This window comes from Glycine max, chromosome 18, assembly GCF_000004515.6.
Source record: "Glycine max cultivar Williams 82 chromosome 18, Glycine_max_v4.0, whole genome shotgun sequence".
NCBI classification, from domain to species: Eukaryota; Viridiplantae; Streptophyta; class Magnoliopsida; order Fabales; family Fabaceae; genus Glycine; species Glycine max.
In genome coordinates, this window is record NC_038254.2 from 13,845,242 (window position 1) to 13,867,005 (window position 21,764).

A 21,764-nucleotide genomic window follows, 5' to 3' on the forward strand; every position below is an offset into this window, starting at 1 on the left:
TGTGAGAAATATTGCGAGAAATTGACAAATGATTGTGGAGACGTCCAAAACCACAATATTGTATTTGCATTTGTGCTTGTAGACCACAACTTAAAACATGCCTTCAACTAACAATGGAAAAAAGAAGGAAAATTTGCAACTTCAGCCCATACCTTTTGAAGCATCCCACCACATTGTTGGATCTGGATCTTTAGAAGGTGTCACATCAGTCATGGTTGCATCATCATTTATATGTGCTAACTGGATGGAGCAACCTGAACCTGTTTTAGTGTTCTAACTTGTAGGATGATCACCTGGATTTTCTGTGCCATTGGATGTGGATATGCTAGTTCCAGAAGAAGGCACGTCATTGTGATTTATAAGCCCTGTACAAAATCCTTCATGAGTCTTATCTGTATGCTTTGTTGGGGTTGAGCACACCAAACCTATTGGAGCATTTTGACTAGATTGGTTACTTGGATTTTCATGGGCCTCAGGTTCAGATACCTTCACTTCAGAAGGATTGATCTGGTGTGTGTTAGCACAATCTGAGGTTTGTGGTATGCCAGAAAGCCCATGACAAGACATAATGCAAGCTAAGACATCCACAGTAGACCGTAGAACATGAGGAAGAACATCTGTTGAATGTGTCACTTGAAAACAAACAACTATATCAAGCAGATTGAAAGAAAAGGAATAAGATGGTTACAAGATCTAATCTGAAAGTAAAAATAAATAAATATCAGGATACTTTGTCTAAAATTGTTGCTGATAATTTTTCTCTTAAGTAGTTCATCTGACAAGCATCAAGTGTTGTTGACTCAAAATAAATCCACTGATCTATGATTACTCTAACTACATCATCAGAAGACAAAGACTCGTGTTCCTCTGTACAATCCTTTGTTGGAGCAACAATGATCTCTTTGGAAAGCAAGAATAATGGAAGTAGTCCAACAACAGTACAGTTCCTTATGCACATGCCGCAGTCATGGCTAGTTATCTCATTCTCATTATATACAACTAGAGAGAAATAAAAACTTTCTGTAGAAGCAAGCTTCATTGCTTCATGATGATGAATCAAGATTGATTCAAGGTGTTTTGATGATAACAAAGATGATGACAAAAAGCCCATGAGAATGATTTCAAGATTGAGTCAAGAACAATTCAAGAATCAAGAGAAGTTTCAAGTTTCAAGTTTTCAAGAATCAAGAATCAAGAATAATCAAGAACAAGATTCAAGAATCAAGAAAAGACTCAATCAAGATAAGTACTAAAAAGTTTTTCAAAACATTGAGTAGCACCTGAATTTTTCACAAAACCTTTTACCAAAGAATTTTTACTTTCTGGTAATCGATTACCAGTTTATTGTAATCGATTACCAGTAGCAAAGATTGTTTTCAAAAAGCTTTCAACTGAATTTACAACATTCCAATTGATTTCAAAATGGTGTAATCGATTACAATGATTTGGTAATCGATTACTAGTGTGTTTGAACGTTGAAATTCAAATTCAAATGTGAAGAGTCACATCCTTTCACAAAAATGCTTTGTGTAATCGATTACAATGATTTGGTAATCGATTACCAGTGATAAGTTTTGAATAAAAATCAAAAGATGTAACTCTTCCAATGGTTTTCAAGTTTTTCTAAAAGTTATAACTCTTCTATTGGTTTTCTTGACCAGACATGAAGAGTCTATAAAAGCAAGACCTTAACTTGCATTTTAAATACAATTGAATACATTGATTTCAATCCTTTACAACCCTTGAGTCTCTTTGAACATTTCTTCTTCTTCTTCCTTTGTTAAAAGCTTTCTTAAGTTTTCTGGTTTTCAAAACCTTGAAAACAAAACTTGTGCTATTCATCTTTTTCATTCCCTTCTCCCTTTGCCAAAAAAAATTCACCAAGGACTAACCGCCTGAATTCTTTTATGTCTCCCTTCTCCCTTGTCAAAGAATTCAAAACGACATAGTCTGAGAATTCTTTTGATTCTTCCCTTTCCCATAAACAAAAGATTTCAAAGGACTAACCGCCTGAGAATTCTTTTGTTTCCCCATTCACAAAGTTTCAAAGGACTAACTGCCTGAGAACTTTGTCTTAACACATTGGAGGGTACATCCTTTGTGGTACAAGTAGAGGGTACATCTACTTGGGTTGTTGTGACTGAGAACAAGAGAGGGTACATCTCTTGTGGATCAGTTCTAGTGGAGGGTACATCCACTAAGTTGTTCAAAGAGAACAAGGGAGGGTACATCCCTTGTGGATCTTTGCCTGTAAAGGAATTTACAAGGTTGAAAAGAAATCTCAAGGACCATAGGTTGCTTGGGGACTGGATGTAGGCACGGGTTGTTGTCGAACCAGTATAAAACTCTTGTGTGTTTATCTTCTTCTTCCCTACTCTTTTAATTTCCACTGTGCACTTTAATTATCACTTTTACTTTTGGTTAAGTTTCTATCTTTGTTCTTTATTTTCTTAACATTATAGTAAAAGCCTAAGAAGGATAATTTTTAATTAGTAAAGGTCTAGTAATAATTAATTCAACCCCCCTTCTTAATTATTCCGAGGCCACTTGATCCAACACTTTCCTGTGGTGACAACTCAGAATTTATAGAATGACTATTTAAGGAAACATTATTGCCACTTTTAGTTTTAACGAAAATCTTTTTTCCACTTTTGGAAGGAAAAAACAGTTTCCCAACCATTGGATACATCCCTGCTACTAAAATAACTTTAAGTATACCAGGATCGTGGGCATTTGAGCAATAGCTTGTAAACTGCCCATGAATAAGCCCATTCTGATATAGTTCTGCTGCTAAATTCTTACGCATTCCAGATAACTTGTTCATAATGCTTTGAGAAACAAAGTAATGAGAACAAAACCGTGATTCTAGACCCATTTCCTTTGAATTATGCCAGCATTCAAATGCTGCTACTATAGCAAACTGGTCACCACAACCCCCATACAAAGAACCAAGCTCAGATCTAGCAGCTGAAGCTCTCTTCTTTTCATCAGGTAAAATGGGATGCACAAATGGATCATTAAACTCGAATGCACAAGCAAGAGTTAAAGCTGGATCAAGACATATCATCAATATGGAAAAAATAAGCATTCTGCCTGTTGATGGATGAATAGGAAGACAGCCAAGCTTCTGCCCTAGCTGAGTGAGTTGTTCATCAACTGACAATGCCCCAATCTCTTGAAGAACTCCAACAGCATTTCGTACAGACTCAGAACCTGGAGGATCTAATGTCCAATCTCTTAGAAGGATTCATCAATGGCAGAAAACAATTTTGCTGTGTCCACTTCCTCTCATCATTCACATCAATCTTTTCCTTCGATTTCAGAAAAGCTTGATGATTCCAACTATCTATTCTGGTGTCATCAAGTAGAACCAATGATAAAATCTCACAAGCTTCATCGATTTGTAGTGAATCCTTCAATCTGGATGCAGGAATTGAAAATCCTGCACATGAAATTTGGGAACAGCAAGATCAGGTTCTGTTAACCAGGCTTCATTTGACATTATTGAAGATGATCCTTTCTCAAGTGCTTGAATTTCACTCATTCCTATCAATTCTGGGAGAAGATTCACGACTACTTCCATTTGCATACACAAGCTCGAGCTCATCAATTGCGCATGTAGAAGCTCCAGCAATTAGATGCCAACAATGCCTTTTTAAATGGTGTCCTTCAAGAGGAAGTCTACATGACTCAACCTCTTGGTTTTGAGCACGAGAATAAGGGTCTTGTTTGCAAGCTAAACAAGGCTATCTATGGCCTAAAACAAGCCCCAAGGGCATGGTTTGAAAAGCTCAAGAGCGCTCTCCTCTCCTACAGTTTCCAACCCAGCAAATGTGATGCCTAACTCGTTGTCTACAAGGATTTGTTTACTGTGGTTTATATGTTGGTGTATGTACATGACATTATTGTCACTGGCAGCAATCCCATCTTCATCAAATCCTTAGTTTCCAAGCTGAATTTGGAGTTATCTCAAAGATTTGGGTGACCTTGATTATTTTTTGTGCATAGAGGTCAAGGGTCAGTCCAATGGCTCTCTTTTACTTACCCAATCTAAGTACATTAGGGATTTGTTGACTAAGACTGAAATGGATGAGGTCAATCCCATCTCTTCTCCCATGCTTGGTGGCTGTAAGCTCTCCAAAGCAGCTTCTGAAGACTTTGCTGATCCTACACTCTACAAGTCAGTAGTTGGTGCATTGCAGTATGCAACAATTACTAGGCCAGAAATCAGTTTTTCGATCAACAAAGTCTGCCAATTCATGGGTGCTCCCACTGAACAACATTGGCAAGCAGTAAAGAGAATATTGAGGTATCTTAAAGGCACCGTTCACTATGGTTTGTCTTTACAACCTAATTAGTGGAAAATAGCTCCATATATAGGAATCACCAATATATACTTAGAGTTTCGGTTCTTTAATCCATCATGATTAGTATTGTATTAGGGAACCAAACCTCCACATGGGAGACTTCATTGGTGATTGTAAAAATCACAGTACAACTTGTATTGAAACTTATCTAATATATAATATTATTTTTGCAGATCCAAAAAAAAAAACTCTAATAATACAACAGTGAGGGAAAGACAAAAAAAAGTATGAAAAGCAAAAAATAAAGAGGGAGGCAAAGCAAGGAAGTAAAATTCAACAATCTTGGTTATTTATCAGAGTCTCTTAAAAAATCCTTCTCTAAGCACAACACTTAAAAAACTACCCATAACCCAAGAGTACTGATATGGATGAAATTGTACTTGAAAAGTTTTGGTGACAGAAAAAGAGGGGAAGACATAGTTTGGGCATCAATAAAAGATTGGAATTGAAATATACTTGAGGAGAAATATTCCCCCTTTGTTCTCAAATACCAAAATTCTGTTACCCTAAAATTTGGGTAGAATGAAAGAAATTAACTTACAGGTCATTTTTTTATCGGCAAAAATAATATATATATATATATATATATATATATATATATATATATATATATATATATATATATATATATATATATATATATATATATATATATATATATATATATATTTCGAAGTACCAGAGGTACAAAGATACATAGTTGAGATAGACCATACAATTGGTTCCGTATATCAGACTTAGCACAGTCTCGATAGGAACCAAACGATGGCTATGAACATAAGGCTGTATATATTGTTATCCTATGCTGCTATCCTCAGCTAATAGACAAAACCATTCCTAAGATTACTCGACCATTGGTTAAAATGCATTGTAAAATCTTTCTCCAAACTTCTAAGCCAAGTCCAAAGTAAGAATATTGCATCTTCAAACACTTTGTTGCCATTCAATGTTACGTTGGCAAACAATATGTTGTTCCTATGCTGCCATGTGGACCATGTCAAAGCTAGCCACCAGCACTGCCACCTATTGACCCTTATGCCCTCAGCCAAAATAGATGCATGTTGGAGAAAATGTTGCTTTGGGGTTTGTGGGAAAAGACCTTGTATATTCAACCAAGACAGGGATTCCCACCAAATAGGTTGGATTTTGTTGCAGTGGATAAACAAGTGGGCTGAATCCTCCTCCATGTTTCTGCAGAATGGACAAGACAAGTCATTGGTCTGCACCTGCCGCCTTTGTAAGTTTGTTCCTGTTGGCAACCTGTCTCTGAGTAACCTCCAGGCAAAGAATGAAATTTTGCTTGGGATCTTTATTTTCCATAGTTCCTCAAAACATTATTTTGACTCTCCTCGACTGTTTCCCCCTTAACATATTGTAAGCACTTTGTGCCAAATAATTGCCGCTTGGATCTGCCTTCCACACCCACTCATCACTTCTATGTTGCTGTATTATCTTGCCTTCAACATCTCTTAGGAAACTAAAAACTGTGGCAATCTCATTGTCGAATAGTGGCCTCCTCCATATGAAATCCCACTCTCATCCTATGTCCTTTTGATCTCCCATCTTCCTAATGATTTGATTTTGCTGGCAAGAAATGAGATATAATCTAGGGTATTTTGCTGATAATGTTTCCTCCCAACTAACCCATATATCCTCCCAGAACTTGATCCTATCACCACATCCAACCCTCCACATCGTTCCATTTTGGAGAGCCCGTCCCTGTTGCATGTGAAGAAAAGCCATTTTTAAGTCCCTCCACCATATTAATTCATTGGTAACTCTAGATGTTGTATCCAGGCTCCTCCAACCACCATATTTTGACTCCAATACCGTAGCCCATAGTTGTCCTTGATGCTGAAAGAGATTCCATTTCCATTTGCCAAGCAATGCAAGATTTAAAGTCTTAATGTCCTTGAGGCCTAGTCCTTCTTTTTCTTTTGGTAGGCACACGGTCTCCCACTTAATCCAAGCAATCTTGTTATGCTCAGGTCTGCCACCCCAAAGGAATCTTTGTTGTAAGCTCACCAGCTTATCCACCACTCTATTAGGGACCCTAAAAAATGAAAAGAAGTAAATGGGAATCGATGTTAGTCCCGACTGTATAAGGGTCACTCTCCCCCCAAAGGAAACGTGTCTTTGCTTCCACTTAGCTAATTTTCTCTCACACTTATTAATGATGGGATCCTACAACTGACATCGCCTCAGGTTTGCCCCAATGGGTATGCCCAAGTACACAAAAGGAATGGCCAACAAATTACAATTCAAGTAATTGGCTGCAAGTTGCTTCCACTGATCAGGCACTCTTATTGCTCCAAAACTGCTTTTTGCAAAGTTAATTTTGAGACCTGGTGCGAGTTCGAAAGTCCTCAGGATAGCTTTAATAACCTGATGGAAGCTTGCTTGTGGGGCTTCTATGGAGGCTGGATCTTTGAGCTTCAATGGTGATTTTCCACCATGGAGATGCAGTGGAAGACAAAGGAGAATAGGTGAGAGGAGGCGCCATCCACTAGGGAATAAGCCATGGAAGAAGGAGCTTCACCACCAAAATGAGCCTTGGATAAGAAGCTTGGAGAGGATGCTTCAATGGAGGAAAAGAAAGAGGGAGAGAAAGAGAGAGGGGGGAGCACGAAATTGAAGGAAGAAAAAGGGAGAGAAATTGAACTTTGAGTTGTGTCTCACAAGACTCTCATTCATCAAAGTTACAACAAGTGTTACACATGCTTCTATTTATAGACTAGGTAGCTTCCTTGAGAAGCTTTCTTGAGAAAAATTCCTTGAGAAGCTTCTTTGAGAAAACTTCCTTGAGAAGCTAAAGCTTAGCTACACACACCCCTCTCATAACTAAGCTCACCTCCTTGAGAAGCTTCCTTAAGAAGATTTCTAAAGAAGCTAGAGCTTAGCTACACATACCTCTCTAATAGCTAAGCTCACCTCCTTGAGATGAGAAGCTAGACCATAGCTACACACACCCAATAATAGCTAATCTCACCCCCATGACAAAATACATGAAAATACAAAAAAAGTCCCTACTACAAAGACTACTCAAAATGCCCCGAAATACAAGGCTAAAACCCTATACTACTAGAATGGCCAAAATACAAGGCCCAAACGAAGGAAAAACCTATTCTAATATTTACATAGATAAGCGGACTCTTACTTAGCCCATGGGTTCGAAATCTACCCTAAGGCTTATGAGAACCCTAGGGCCTTCCCTTGGATCTCTAGCCCAATCTACTTGGAGTCTTCTATCCAATGCCTTTGCGGGGTAGGATTGCATCATAACCTTGACATTCTCCATTGTTGCCTCACCAAAGAAAATTGTGTCGTCCGCGTATTGGAGTATGCTTATTCTTGCATTGTTTGAACCCACTGGAAAACCTCTGAACAAGTTTTTCTCCACAGCTTTCTTCAACAACCTATTTAGAGCTTCAACAACCACATTAAAGAGAAGGGGTGCTAATGGATCCCCTTGCCTGAGTTCTCTTTGTGGAATGAACTCAGCTGAGGGGCTTCCATTCACTAGAATCGAAATAGATACAGATCTTAAACACCCCTCAATCCATTTGATCCATTTGGAGCTAAAGCATGTTCTTCTCAGCATGTATAACAAGAAATCCCATGATACTGAATCATATGCCTTCTCATAGTCTACTTTAAACACAAGGCATGATTTTTTGCTCCTTTTAGCTTCTTCGATCACCTCATTTGCTATCATCAAATTGTGTAACAGATTTCAACCCCCTACGAAAGCAGATTGGGTTTCATCAATTATGAGCGGCATCACCATCTTCATTCTTTTAGCCAACAGCTTGGCCACTATCTTGCACATACAGCCTATTAAAGAAATAGGTCTGTAATCATTTAGGAGTTGTGGGTCAGCCATCTTTGGAATTAGGGCTGTTGGACCTTGTAGCCTCAATAATCTTAAGAGGGATAAACTTAGAATGCAGAAGAAGCAACAACAATCAATTTAATAATGTTCTATAAACATGCAAGGCAAAATTGATTGCAATAACATAAATGAGATAAGGGAAGAGAGAATGCAAACACAGTTTTATACTGGTTCGGCCACAACCCGTGCCTATGTCCAGTACTCAAGCAACCCACTTGAGATTTCCACTATCTTTGTAAAATCCATTACAAAGTCTGAACCACACAGGGACAACCCATCCCTTGTGTTCAGGAATCCTTTACAACAAGAGACTCACAGTCTCTTAACCAATATTATTGAATAAGAAGAATGAAAGAAGAATTCTCTCTTCAAGAGAAGAATATTACAATAAAGATCATGTAGGAATCCTTATAGATTTTGCAAGTGTTTGGCCAAGGATTTCTTTTGAGAGAGCATTTGACAATGAAGTTCTTTTGGAATCTCTCTCATTGTCTTTTGAGAGGATAAGACATTTTTGTCAAGCAAAACTCTCTGCATAAAATTCGTGCCCAAGTCACCTATTTATAGGCCTTTGATGACCATTCACAAATCTAATGAAAAGATGTGACTGTTGGCAGATTTTCTGAAAACTTTCCACTGGTAATCGATTACAATGTTTGTGTAATCGATTACACAGTTATAATTTGAAGGGTTATGACTTTTGAATTTGAATTTCCAAAGTTTCGTTGCTGGTAATCGATTACAGACATATGGTAATCGATTACATGTTGAAAATTAAATTCAAAACCTTTTTCAACAACTATTTCTCAACCCTGTCTTCTGGTAATCGATTACACTTCCTGGTAATCGATTACCAGAGCCTTGCATGTCTTGAAAGCACTTTGTTTTAAGGCAAGGCTTGATCTTTAGTGAATCTTGAAACAAGGCTTTGTTTGTTGAAGCAATCTTGAATTATTCTTGAAGCAAATGCTTATCATTTGAAGCAGCCTTGTTAGATTCTTCTTTGACATCATCAAAATCATGTATACATACATTCACAAGGGCTATAAAAGATGCATTACAACCCCTTGGGAAAGTTCCATTTGCATGGAATTCAGCTAGAAACTGAAGGACATCAGGTTTGAGTATATGCCAGAATTTCTTGATGAACTTGAAGTTTAGTCCATCTGGGCCTGGACTTTTGTCACTCCCACAGTCCCTTATAGCCTATTTTACTTCTTCCTCTTGAAAATATCCCAGCAGCATATCATTTTGTGGTTGATCAATAGTCTGAAAAGAGATTCCATCCAGCCGGGGTCTATGATGATCAGGTTCTTGAAATCTTTGCAAGAAAAACAATCTGACTTCCTCTTTCACTCGTGCTGGCTTGTAAATCCAGGTTCCATCAGACATGATTCATTTTAGAGAATTGTTCCTGCGATTAGCATTCATCAACAAGTGAAAGCAACGTGATTTGCAATCGCCTTCTTTGATCCATCTAGGCCTCGCCTTCTACCTTGGAAGAGACTCATGCGATTGAGCAGCTACCCATAATGCTTCTTGTAGTTGTTTCTTTGTCAACACTTCTTGGGGAGATAGTTGTCTATGGATTGTATCCTCTTCCATCTTGTTTAAGTCAGCCTCAATCTTCTTGACCTTCTTAAGAGTATCTCCGAATTTTCCCTATTCCAAATCTTCAGCCTTTCTTTGAGTCTTTTTATTTTTTCTTTAAGCACAAAACCTCCCCATCCCCACTGCTGATTGGAATTCCAGTGTTACAGGTCATAAAAAGACATATTTGACATTTCATTTATTTCTTATATGATTTAACTCCCAAGCAAGATAACAGAGTTCTATATATTCCTTTATTAATCTTCCAAATCCATCTCACCCTCTCTAGTGTAAAATTCATGCATTTATATTTATTTATAGCATACTCTGCTCATTCTACTAAAAATATAATTAATAATTACTAACTATAATTCCTTCAGCTAAAGGAAACCAACCCATTGGGATCACCTAATATAGAATCATTGTGAATTCTCTGATGTAGCATAAAAACCATTTCTTTTTCTCATTTTTTGATATTTATCTCATTACATTTTTGGGAGATTATACAGAACTTTATCCTTCTATAATGGAATATAAGAATCACTAAATTTTCAGATATCAATTAGGGAAGCTAAATACCTGCAGACAAAGCTCCTCAATAAGCATTCTCTTAATTTCAGGAACCTGAAAATCTGGCAAGGAAGCTACTTGAACTTTTGAATATAGACGATAACAAATTCCAAGATGACAACGACTAGCACATCCCTCTCTTTGCTTAGCACTTGCTTTAGAAATCCAAGATGATTGGAGAGTAAACACATTATGATAAGGATCATAACTTTTTTCTTTCACAAGCCCAATGTCTATAACATACACTATATCATCAAGAGTCACAGCAGTTTCAGCAATATTGGTAGAGAGAAAAATTTTGCGGCAACCAAGGCTTGGGGGCATAAAATCCTGCTCTTGCTCAATGGCTGCATACATATTTTTTTTATCAATTGCTCTATCAGAACAACATCAACAACTTTAGGGTTGACTGTCGCAAGATATTTATCTAGTAAATTCTTCCCTTCTTGGTTGGAAAAATCATTATCCATGTGCTTCTTCAGCAATTCAACAACTACTTGTTGATTTTCCTTCTCAGAAATCTCCAACGCAGTTGTTCCATCTTTGGCTCTTAAATGACAGTTTTCCCCTAAAGATAAGAGCATGCACATATAACCTACTTTACCTTTTCTAGCAAAAACCATTAATGGATTGAGGCCAATTAATGAATGCTGATAATCAAACACCTTTGGGCTAGCTTTTGAATAAACAAGCTCTAACAGTGAGCACCACTCATCATTAGACCAAGCCAAATTAATCGCATCATCTAGAGACAACTTTTCTACCTGACTTAGCTCATGGTTATCTGCTCCTGATTTTATAATAGAAAGTACATCCTCCAAGTAGTAAGTTTTGACCTGACGACAGAGCAAGTAGACATTGCAGTCAAATGAAACTAGTTGGTAGTTTATTCACAAACGAATACTGTATAGTGTATATATAGGTACCGGATATGTGAGCCCTGGAACATAGATAATTGGGCAGACACCAAAATATTGAGAAAATCTTGCAGCATCAACACTGGCACTCATTAGTATCTGTAATATCACAACAACAGGAGGGAAGATAAAGGTTACAAAGATTGGTAAAAAAAGTTGAAAAATGATATGCATATTCAGTTATGAATTAAATAATCAATTGACTGGATGAAAAAGAAACAAATAAATCAATATAAGAACATTGAACAGACCAGACATAGGTGGGGATTTGAAGGGAGCATCTCTCTGCATACAAGTTAAAAAAAAAATCAGAGATACTACTCCAAAAACCAGGGTGATATTTATATACAACCTATCAAGGACCAATTCACCTTAAAGCTTTAGAATTTAGGAAGAAGCCCAAAAAGATTTCATATCTCTAACAAACCCCATTATTTATTTGGTCCTAAGGCGAGAACAAAGGAAGGGACCGTTTTACATTGAGCAAAAAATTAACTTAATTACAAGTAATGGGGATGGTAGAGATCAAACTTCTAACTATGTTCACAGAAGCTCTGATACTATATCGAAGACCAAGATTTTTTTAAATGAAGAATATCAAGAATGATTTTAAATATATAATATAATGCTTCAAGGGGAGAAGGAAAATTAAATTAAATAAAAAGAAAAGAAACTAAATAAATGATTCCCAACACAAAAAAATGTCATATATTATAACACTAGTCATTTGACAAATTGTCTAATAGATCAGCATGAAGAAGCAAGAAGCGTGTTCATATGCACGTGTGAAGTTGTGGCACTATGTTGAATAAACTGAGAGAGAGAGAAGGAAGAGAAAACTTGTTGAACAGAAAGGATGATTTTACTGATTATCAAAGTTAATTACAGAAGGTTACAAAAGAGGTATATATATAGACCTCTATTTTGTTATTGTAACAGATTGTAACTAACTAACAAAATTGTAACTAACTAACGAAACCTAACCAACTCTAACTGATTCTAACCAACTCTAACAAAAGAGATATATATAGACCTCTATTTTACTAGTAGCCCTTACAATTAGTTTACAAAACTATTTTCACAATTGACTAGCAGTATGCTTTAATACCCCCCTCAAACTCAAGGGGAAGAGTTTTCAATAGAAACACTCTTCACATTGAGTTTGCCTTGAAGAACTTCAAATCATGATGCAGAAAGAGGCTTGGTGAGAATATCAGCCCACTGATATAGAGCTGGAACATGGACAATAGTAAACTGATTGACTAGAATATTCTCTCTTACAAAAAAGACATCAATTTCCATGTGTTTGGTACGGCTGTGAAAAATTGGATTGTGTGGAATAGAAACTGCACTCTGATTATCACAAAAAAATAACAGTAGTGAATGAAACTTGCAATTCTGTTAGCAGAGTATGAATCCAAGTTAATTCAGTGGAAGTTTGAGCTATACTGCAATACTCAGCTTTTGTACTAGACCTGGCAATAACTTTCTGCTTTCGAGAGCCCCAAGAGATTAAGTTTGGACCAAGAAAAATAGCATTCCCTGAGGTAGAGTGCTTGTCATCCACATCTGATGCCCAGTCAGCATCACAAAAAGCTCGAATAACTAAGGGTTTTGTAACAGATGTAGGTTGAAGAAGCAAACCATGAAACAAAGTGCCCTTCAGATACCTTAATATCCTTTTTACCACTATCCAGTGAGAATCCGAAGGAGCAGCCATAAATTGGCAAACTTAGTTGACATCAAAACTAATCTCAAGTCTAGTAAGGGTAGCATACTGTAACGCACCAACTACAGACTTGTATAAGGTTGGATCATGAAAGACATCAGCACCATGTCGAGACAACTTGTAGTTGGATACCATTGGAGAAGAGATAGAGTGAGCTTCAACCATGTTAGTCTTGTGAAGTAAATCTCTAATGTATTTGGTCTGAGTCATAAGGATAGAATTGTTGGGTAGATACTTGATTTCCAGACCCAGGAAATAATCTAGATGACCAAGTTGCTTGAGTGAAAAAGCAGTGTTTAACTTGTATGTAATATGTTGTATTAGTGATATTGAACTACCTATTAGAATGATATCATCCACATTGACAAAGAGATAAACAACATGCATCTGTTGGCGAAAAATGAATAAAGATGAATCACTTTTGCTTCCAATAAAACCAAACTATAGTAAAGTAGATTTTAGCCTGTCAAACCATTGCCTTGGAGCATGTTTTAAGCCATAAATGGCTTTGTTGAGTTTGCATACCAATGACTTATCTGCAACTTCAAAACTAGGAGGCTGAGTCATGAAAATAGTTTCTTCAAGTGACCCATTCAGAAAAGCATTATTTACATCAAGTTGAAATAATTTCCACCCATGAGACAAAGCCAAAGTAAGGATGATCCGAATAGTAACAGGTTTGATCACATGAGAAAAGGTTTCATGAAAACCAAAACCATGCACTTGATGAAATCCTTTGGCTACCAATCGAGCTTTGAACCTGTTAATGGAACCATCAGCATTTTCCTTTACCCTAAAAACCCATTTAAAACCAATAGCTTGCCCATTAGGAAGTAATGATACCAAGTCCCAACTTTTGTTCTTTAGCAGGGCATCATACTCTTGTCGCATAGCAGTGAGCCAATTTGCATTTGCCAAAGCCTGTTTTATAGTTTAAGGCTCAGAATGAGTTAGAAACAGAGAAGGATGTAACCTAGGGTTGTGAATACCAGATTTGGACCTTGTTTGCATACATAGGATGAGTATTGACATGTATATAATTTGGTACAGAAATAGATTCTGAAGAGGATGAAGCAAGGGTAGTAGACTCTGAATGACAGGCTGAACAGAGGAAGATACAATGGAAGTAGAAAAACAAGGTTGATAAAGGACTCTCAATGGTTCCAGAAGACTGAGTTGATAAAGGAGAAAAACAAGGAGGAACAAAGGGAATAGAAGCTATATTAGACACTTGAGATGTCTGAGAAATGGAAAAGACAGAGGGTGGAGAAACATTTGGATTGAGACTAAAGTAGGAATTAAGGTTAGTGACTCAACTAGTAGAGGTGGGAAACAGATCAAAATAGGTGAACCCTAATTCATTGAACAAAAAATCTTTAGAAATGTACACTTTACCAGAAGAAGATAAGCATTTGTAACCCTTATGGGAAGAGGAATACCCTAGGAATAAACATTCTTCAGAATAGAAATTCAGTTTATGTGTATGATTTGGTCTCAATAAAGGAAAACAGGCACACCCAAAAGTTTTAAGAAAATGATAATCAGGTTCCTTTTAAAACAAGGTAACAAAGGGAGTGGAAAATTTTAGAGAAGCAGTGGGAAGCCTGTTAATGAGATAAACAAATGTAGTAAAAGCATAATCCCATAATTGCAAAGGTAAAGATGCATGATGCAGCAATGTGAGACCCAGATCAATTATATGTCTATGGTTTCTCTCAACCACACCATTCGGATGATGTGTGTAAGGACAGGTAAGTCTGTGAGAAATGCCAAAAGAGACTAAAAGTGTGGAAAAGGGTTTGTATTCCCACCCCAATTAGACTGGACACTTTTGATTTTGAGGTTAAGTTGTAGTTCAACCATGGACTTGAAAGTTTGAAAAACAAACATGGTTTTAGCTTTGGACTTTATAGGATATATCCAAGTATACCTGGAGAAAACATCAATGAAAGAAACATAATATTTATAACCAAAATATGAGGTAATATGAGAAGGTCCCCACAAATATGTAAAAATGAGCTCTAAAGGAGACTAGATAGAAGTAGAAGTATGAGAAGGTAATCTATGAGATTTACCCATACAACAAGAAGCACAAAACCCTGTGGAATTTTTATTTGATGAAGAAATATTACAATGAGTGAGAACAAGTTTCATTACATGATCATTAGGATGCCCTAACCTAGCATGCCAAAGATTAGCAATACTGAGAGAAGAAGAAATAGAATCAGACATTACAGTAGAACTATTATTATTAATAGTGAGAGCTGGACTAGGAGAGGCAACACTTGAAACAGCAGACATCAGTAGTGAAGGACTCTCCTGAAGTTTGAGATTATGAAAGGAGTAAAGTCCATCAGTACCAACAACTCCTTTAAGAAGGACATTACTGGTCTCCTGAGATTTTACAAGACACACGTGAAGGTGAAATTCAAAGAAAACAGAGTTATCTTTGGCGAATTGACTAACACTTAACAAATTTTTCAAAATTGAAGGAACATGTAGTAACTTGTGAAGTTCTAAGGTTATGCCAACATCATTAGGAGATATAAATGATGAAGAACCAATGTTAGAAATACTTAAACCTTCACCTCTGCTTATGAATATCTGATCTGGTCCATCAAAGTGGGTGAATTGTTTAATATTCTGTGAGTCTCCAGTCACATGAAAACTAACTCCAGAATCTGGAATCCAGGTGGTACTAGCTTGCCCATTCCCTTGAGAGGTTGAACTAGTGAGCATGGCACTGGGTTAACTATGATTTGGACCATGATTCTTGGAATTCACATTAACTCAAGTGTTTGAGGTTTTGACTGAACTAGTAGAGTATGAGATTTGTTATAAAGTAGTGTGATCAATGAAAGCTAAAGATTCATGAGGATGGAAGGTCACATCAGACCGAAAATGGCAAACATTAACTGTGTGCCCAAATTTAAGACAGATTTGACATTGAAAATTTGCAAATCGTCCACCACCATGGCTCGCACCACAGTCCGAAAAGGCACCACAACTACCACCACAACCATACGCACCGCGAGAACCACCAGAATCTCCAGTTTTATAGGCATTTGGATAGAAACAGCCTTGCACACAATTTATCGAAGCAGAGTTCATCACCTGTGCTTCTTTGTTGTAGCGCATGAGTCGAATTTCATGTCCATAGAGCAACGCTTCAATCTCTGTGATGGACGGAGTTCGCTTTTTGCTTTCAATAACAAAAATCACTGACGCATAATCCGACGGCAGTCCTTCAAGCAGCGCGTCAATGTATTCCTCATGACGAGCAGGGGCACCAACACTAGCAAGTTCATCCATAAATCCTTTGATCTTTCACAAGTACTCCTCAATTGTTTTGCCGTCAAAAGTAACTGCTCTCATGGCAGTGTGGAGCTGTCGTGCTCGAGTTTTAGTGTGAAGGCTACAATGCTCATGAATTTTATCACAAACCTGATAGAAATGATGTGAACCAATAACACACGACAACACTGATTTAGAAAGAGTTGACTACAGCCATACCAGGAGTGTTTGATCTTGGACCTCCCAGGCTTCATAATCAGGGATGATACGATCAGCAACATGATCATCCTCTATGAGATAACGAGGAGGAATAATCGGATTAACCATGAAGCGTTGCAATCTATGTGACTTAATAACCGGTTCAACGTGTTGACACCAGTGAAGATAGTTGGAATATCAAGCTTTTCAGCCACAGAGTTGGGAAATGATTGAGGAACTGAACTGGAAGGAGCAAAAGCCATGAACACAAAACACTGGACCTTGCAAAGGAACTAGGAATTCAAAAAAATGGCTAGAGATACCATGTTGAATAAAATGGCAGAGAGAGAAGGAAGAGAAAACTTGTTGAACAGAAAGGCTGATTTTACTGATTATCAAAGTTAATTACAGAAGATTACAAAAGAGGTAGATATAGACCTCTGTTCTATTATTGTAGCAGATTATAACTAACTAATAGAATTGTAACTAACTAACAAAACCTAACCAACTCTAACTGATTCTAACCAACTCTAAGATAGGTGTTGTTAGCCCTTACAATTAGTTTACAAAATTGTTTTCACAGTTGACTAACAGCATACTCTAATACACTAGCATAATCATCTGAAACTATTATTCTTGGATGAAGGAACTGACATAGGCAACTGTAATTTGAGGATTAATATGAAATTGAATTGTTATTTGTATTGATGGTTTTAACAAAATAATTTGTTCAAAAAAGATTAAATATAACGACCATAAACAAGCAAGTACTACAAACATCGAGTTTTTTTTAACAAAAGCTTGCTTTTTTAATATCACACATACCATATCATTCAGTAACACGTTTTATATAAAAAGTGGATTTTATTAGAGGAGAGAATACAAAGTGAAATGCTAAGAATAACTTGTGATGTGTACAAGAAAGGATCAACAAAATTATGGAAAGCAACAAGAGCAAAGAAATAGAAATTAATAATTTTTTCAGATGAAACAGAAAATAAGCATTGTTAAAATAGGACAAAGCAGAGGAATAATTGACTGATAATTTTGTGTTTGAATATACAGAAGATGCGTGTTTATATAGGTTAATTACATTAATTTGACATAAATAGAGGATATTTTGTTTTCTCTAAATCAAAGATTATGCGCCTATAAATAGAATCAAAATATTATATTCTGATTTTCAACAAAACTAGTGTGGAAAGGAAAGTAAAGAGAGATTTTTCAATAAAATTTGGTAGAAGAAAGCATTAGCATCACTAAACAGCATAAAATTTAAACCATTGCTAACTAGAAATCTCCAAATACTATAGCCTACAACTACAATCCAATTTTATAATCAATTATGTTGCAGGAATTAGTTTTCGACATTTAATTCAAATACAATACAAAGTGAAAAGCTAATAAGTCCCTTTAGATGGTCTACCTGAGTATTGATAACATGAGGTTCGAGTAACTGTCCCTTTCATGAATTTCATCCTGAACAACAAATGAAGGACATCTTGTGAAGAAATTTAATGCTAAGGAAAGGCAGCACATCATATGCACAAGTTATGCAATGATTCATGAAGACATGATAAATGAAAACAACTGAATTTCACTTCACACAAGTTTTTAAGAGAATCATCAACCATTTTTTTATAAAGAATAATATCAACATTTACATTTCTATTCCTTTAATTATGACTATCATCATAGTTGTGAGTGGGCATCTAAAGACATAAAATCTAGGACTATACCATACTTTATGCACATGCAAGGGGAAGGTTGTGTATAATTACCCCTCCCATACTTTCTCAAAGAGAAGAGCCTCTGCACCAGGGTACATTAGTTTCTTTTTTATTAGCACTATCTTTTTATAGTAGGTTATCAAATTGAGATTCAAACCATGAATAGTCGAGCTAATTTTTGAATCATGAATCATCATTGGCATTAAATTGTAAGATTAAGAGACAATTAAAGTCACTTCAAAATTCAAATATATCATTTAGATAATATATAATGCTCAACATAAAAAATTTAAACTAGAAATAGATAAAACAAATTAATAAAAAGTCTTATATAACAAAATCATTAGTCATATTTAACTTTGCAAAGCCTTTATTTTAGAAGAATAGAAACGAAGCAATTAAATAGCCAATTAGAGTGCATGCATTAAATGAGTGTAAAAACTAACAAATAAAGTAATGGAATAATCAAATAGGATTAGGTCAGAACTGTTTCCTCAATTCCTTTTCATTTAACAAGTTAAGTTTATATGACCTTTCTATTTTTTTCATGAGAACTGGTGAAAGAAAAGTAAAACAAAGAAGTAATAACAAATTGTTGAATTGAGTGATTTATATCAAGGATACAAAATTACATAGAATAATTCATGTATCATAAGAAACAATGTCATTTGAGATCCATCTTATGATATGAATTGGTAGGTAGCCAAATTGTATCAAATCATGGGGATTCGGATCGTGAATCATAAGATTCTAATAACTATAGACAAATCTAATCATATACTTAGAATTTCCAAAAGTAATGTCCAAGACACTAGCAGGTCTACCTAGCCAGATTTGAAGTTTCAATTAATTAACACATCTGAGGGATTATTCATACTAAAAAAATTATTTGTGGCCACCCAACAATGAATAGAATCACAAACAAAGTATTTACCAAAGATTTAGCATCATGTTGGACTATTATAAAAAAGGTAAAGTTAATGAAGTACCATAATTATGTGACTTATGCTAGAAATGTCATCCTTCACAAGCCGTGTCTTCAGAAAATGAGAACCTGTAGAAACCAGCACCTTCAAGAGAACTCCAGTTGTACACAGCACAATTGATGATTGCCTTCCACCTCGGCTTTCAAATCTTATTTGGATTGTTGTTTAAAATATGAGCCAATATATGAAATGTGAAGTGTAAACCATGGGTTCTGCATGTGAAGCTATACTAAGAAAGAAGGTAATCCAATGCTAACACTGGGCATTGAATTTTTCAAGAACAAAAAAGGTAAGAGATCTGTAAAAGAAATAACAATTGGCACTCCAAAATAAACTAGAAGAAAAAGGGTAACAGATTATTGTTTAGTTTTGATTTTAAAGGAGTTTATGTGGAAAAAGATTATTTTAAAATAAGGTTAAATCAAACATTTGTACTCCATTTGTCACTACATAAAAAAAATTAATAAAAAAATTTATATATTTTGGTTCCAACATGAAAATATGATTATTAATTGGTCCTTGTCAATTGCCAATGTTACATACTAGAGTATGTGTTTGTATATTTTACGGTCATGAAACTCGCCGTGCTCGCTACAACTCAAACGCTGAGTTCTCCGTCCTTGAATTGCACTCAAGGCTATGCACACTCTAATTCCTACAAATCCAGTGCTTTTGGGGGTTCTAGGGGATCATATGGCCGCAGCAGTGGTGGTCGTGGCAGTTTTCTTGATCGTAGTGCCGAACGTAGTGGTGGTGGCTTCGGTAGAGGTCGTGGTTGTGGCTGATTTGCCAACTTTAAGTGTCAAATTTGCCTTAAGTACTGCCACATTGCCAATATTCGTAATTTTCAGTCTAACATGAGTTTTCAGCCTCATGAATCACTCACTTTCTTTGATCCTATCACACTTCAACCAATTCCCTACTTCTCTGATTCTACCAGGACTTCCAATACTTGGATTAATCCCAATTCCAAGCATGTTGTTCCAGCATCCAATCAACCTAGTGTTATGCTTACCAACTCCTCCTCTCATGGAAATGATCACGCCAGCTCCACCTGGATTCCAGACTCTAGTGCTAGCTTCCAAGTGATTGGTGAATCACAGAACATTAAGCAGTTCACTCACTTTGATGGACCTGATCAAATCTTCATAGGAAATGGTGAAGGTTTAAGTATCTCTAGTGCTGGTTCCTCTTGTTTTGTGTCACCTAATGATTCTCACATAACATTTATACTTCACAAGTTACTACATGTTCCTCCAATATCAAAAAATTTGTTAAGTGTGAGTCGGTTTGCTAAAGATAACTCTGTTTTCTTTTAATTCCACCCTCACTTGTGTCTTGTGAAATCTCAAGAGACCAATAAAGTCCTTCTTCAAGGAGTTGTTGGTGTTACTCTTTTCATAATCTCAAGCTTCAGGACAACTTTACCCTGCTATTGTCTACCTCAACTTCAATTTCAGATAATGTCTTGTCTAGTACAGCTACTGCTATTAATAAAAACTCTAGTGTGGTTTCCAATTCTGTTGTTTCTTCTCCTAGTACTGCTAGCCTTTGGCATGCTAGATTAGGTCATCCTAATAGTCATGTAAGGAAGCTAGTCTTCAATCATTGTAATATTTCCCCGTCTAATAAAAAACTTTCAGTCTTTTGTTCCTCCTGTATGGGAAAGTCTCACAGATTACCATCTCACACTTCTATTTCTGTTTACTCTCCTTTGGAACTTATCATCTTCACAAATTTGTGGGAACCCTCTCATTTGACTTCCTATGCTGGTTTTAAATATTATGTATCCTTTATTGATGCCTTTTGCAACTACACTTGGATATTTCCTATTAAATCTAAAGCTGAAACACTCTATTTTTCAAGCTTTTAAATCTAAAGAAAACATAGACATATAGTTGATTGGGCCTTACATTGTTACATCATGCATCTTTACCCTTATAATTTTGGGACTATGCCTTTACTACTGATGTCTATCTGATCAATAAACTTACCATTGCTTCCCTAAATTTTGCCATTCCCTTTGTTACCCTTTTCAACAAGGATCATGATTTTCAATTTCTTAAAACCATCGATTGTGTCTATTTTCCTCTGTTGAGGCCATACCATGCACACAAACTTAACTTTTGATCTCAAGAGTATCTGTTTTTGGGGTATTCCTCTTCTCACAAAGGCTACAAATGTCTGTCTTCAACTGGCAGAATTTATATTTCCAAAGATGTTTTGCTTAATGAATTGAGGTTCCCTTACTCTGACTTATTTCCCTCCTCTTCTAACCCAATCTAGAGTCTTGATTCCTATTTTAGTCTTAATCCTAACTTGTCTCCACCATCTATGGCTCCCACACCTCAATCTTCTCAGTTGTCTCATTCTCATTCCCCTTCTGCACCTCTTGTTCCCCCTGGTTTTTCCCCTACTTCAATCCATTCTCCTACAGCATCTCTCCATGTATCTCATACATCCACTTCTTCTGAGTCTACCTCTGTTCATC

The 21,764-nt window shown here is 36.3% G+C and overlaps 1 pseudogene; it reads right to left on the reverse strand.

The window, feature by feature from the left end:
- Positions 1-273: 273 nt before the first annotated feature.
- On the reverse strand, positions 274-19,713 carry LOC100795113 (DExH-box ATP-dependent RNA helicase DExH6-like; annotated as a pseudogene).
- Between the last annotated feature and the right edge of the window lie 2,051 nt (positions 19,714-21,764).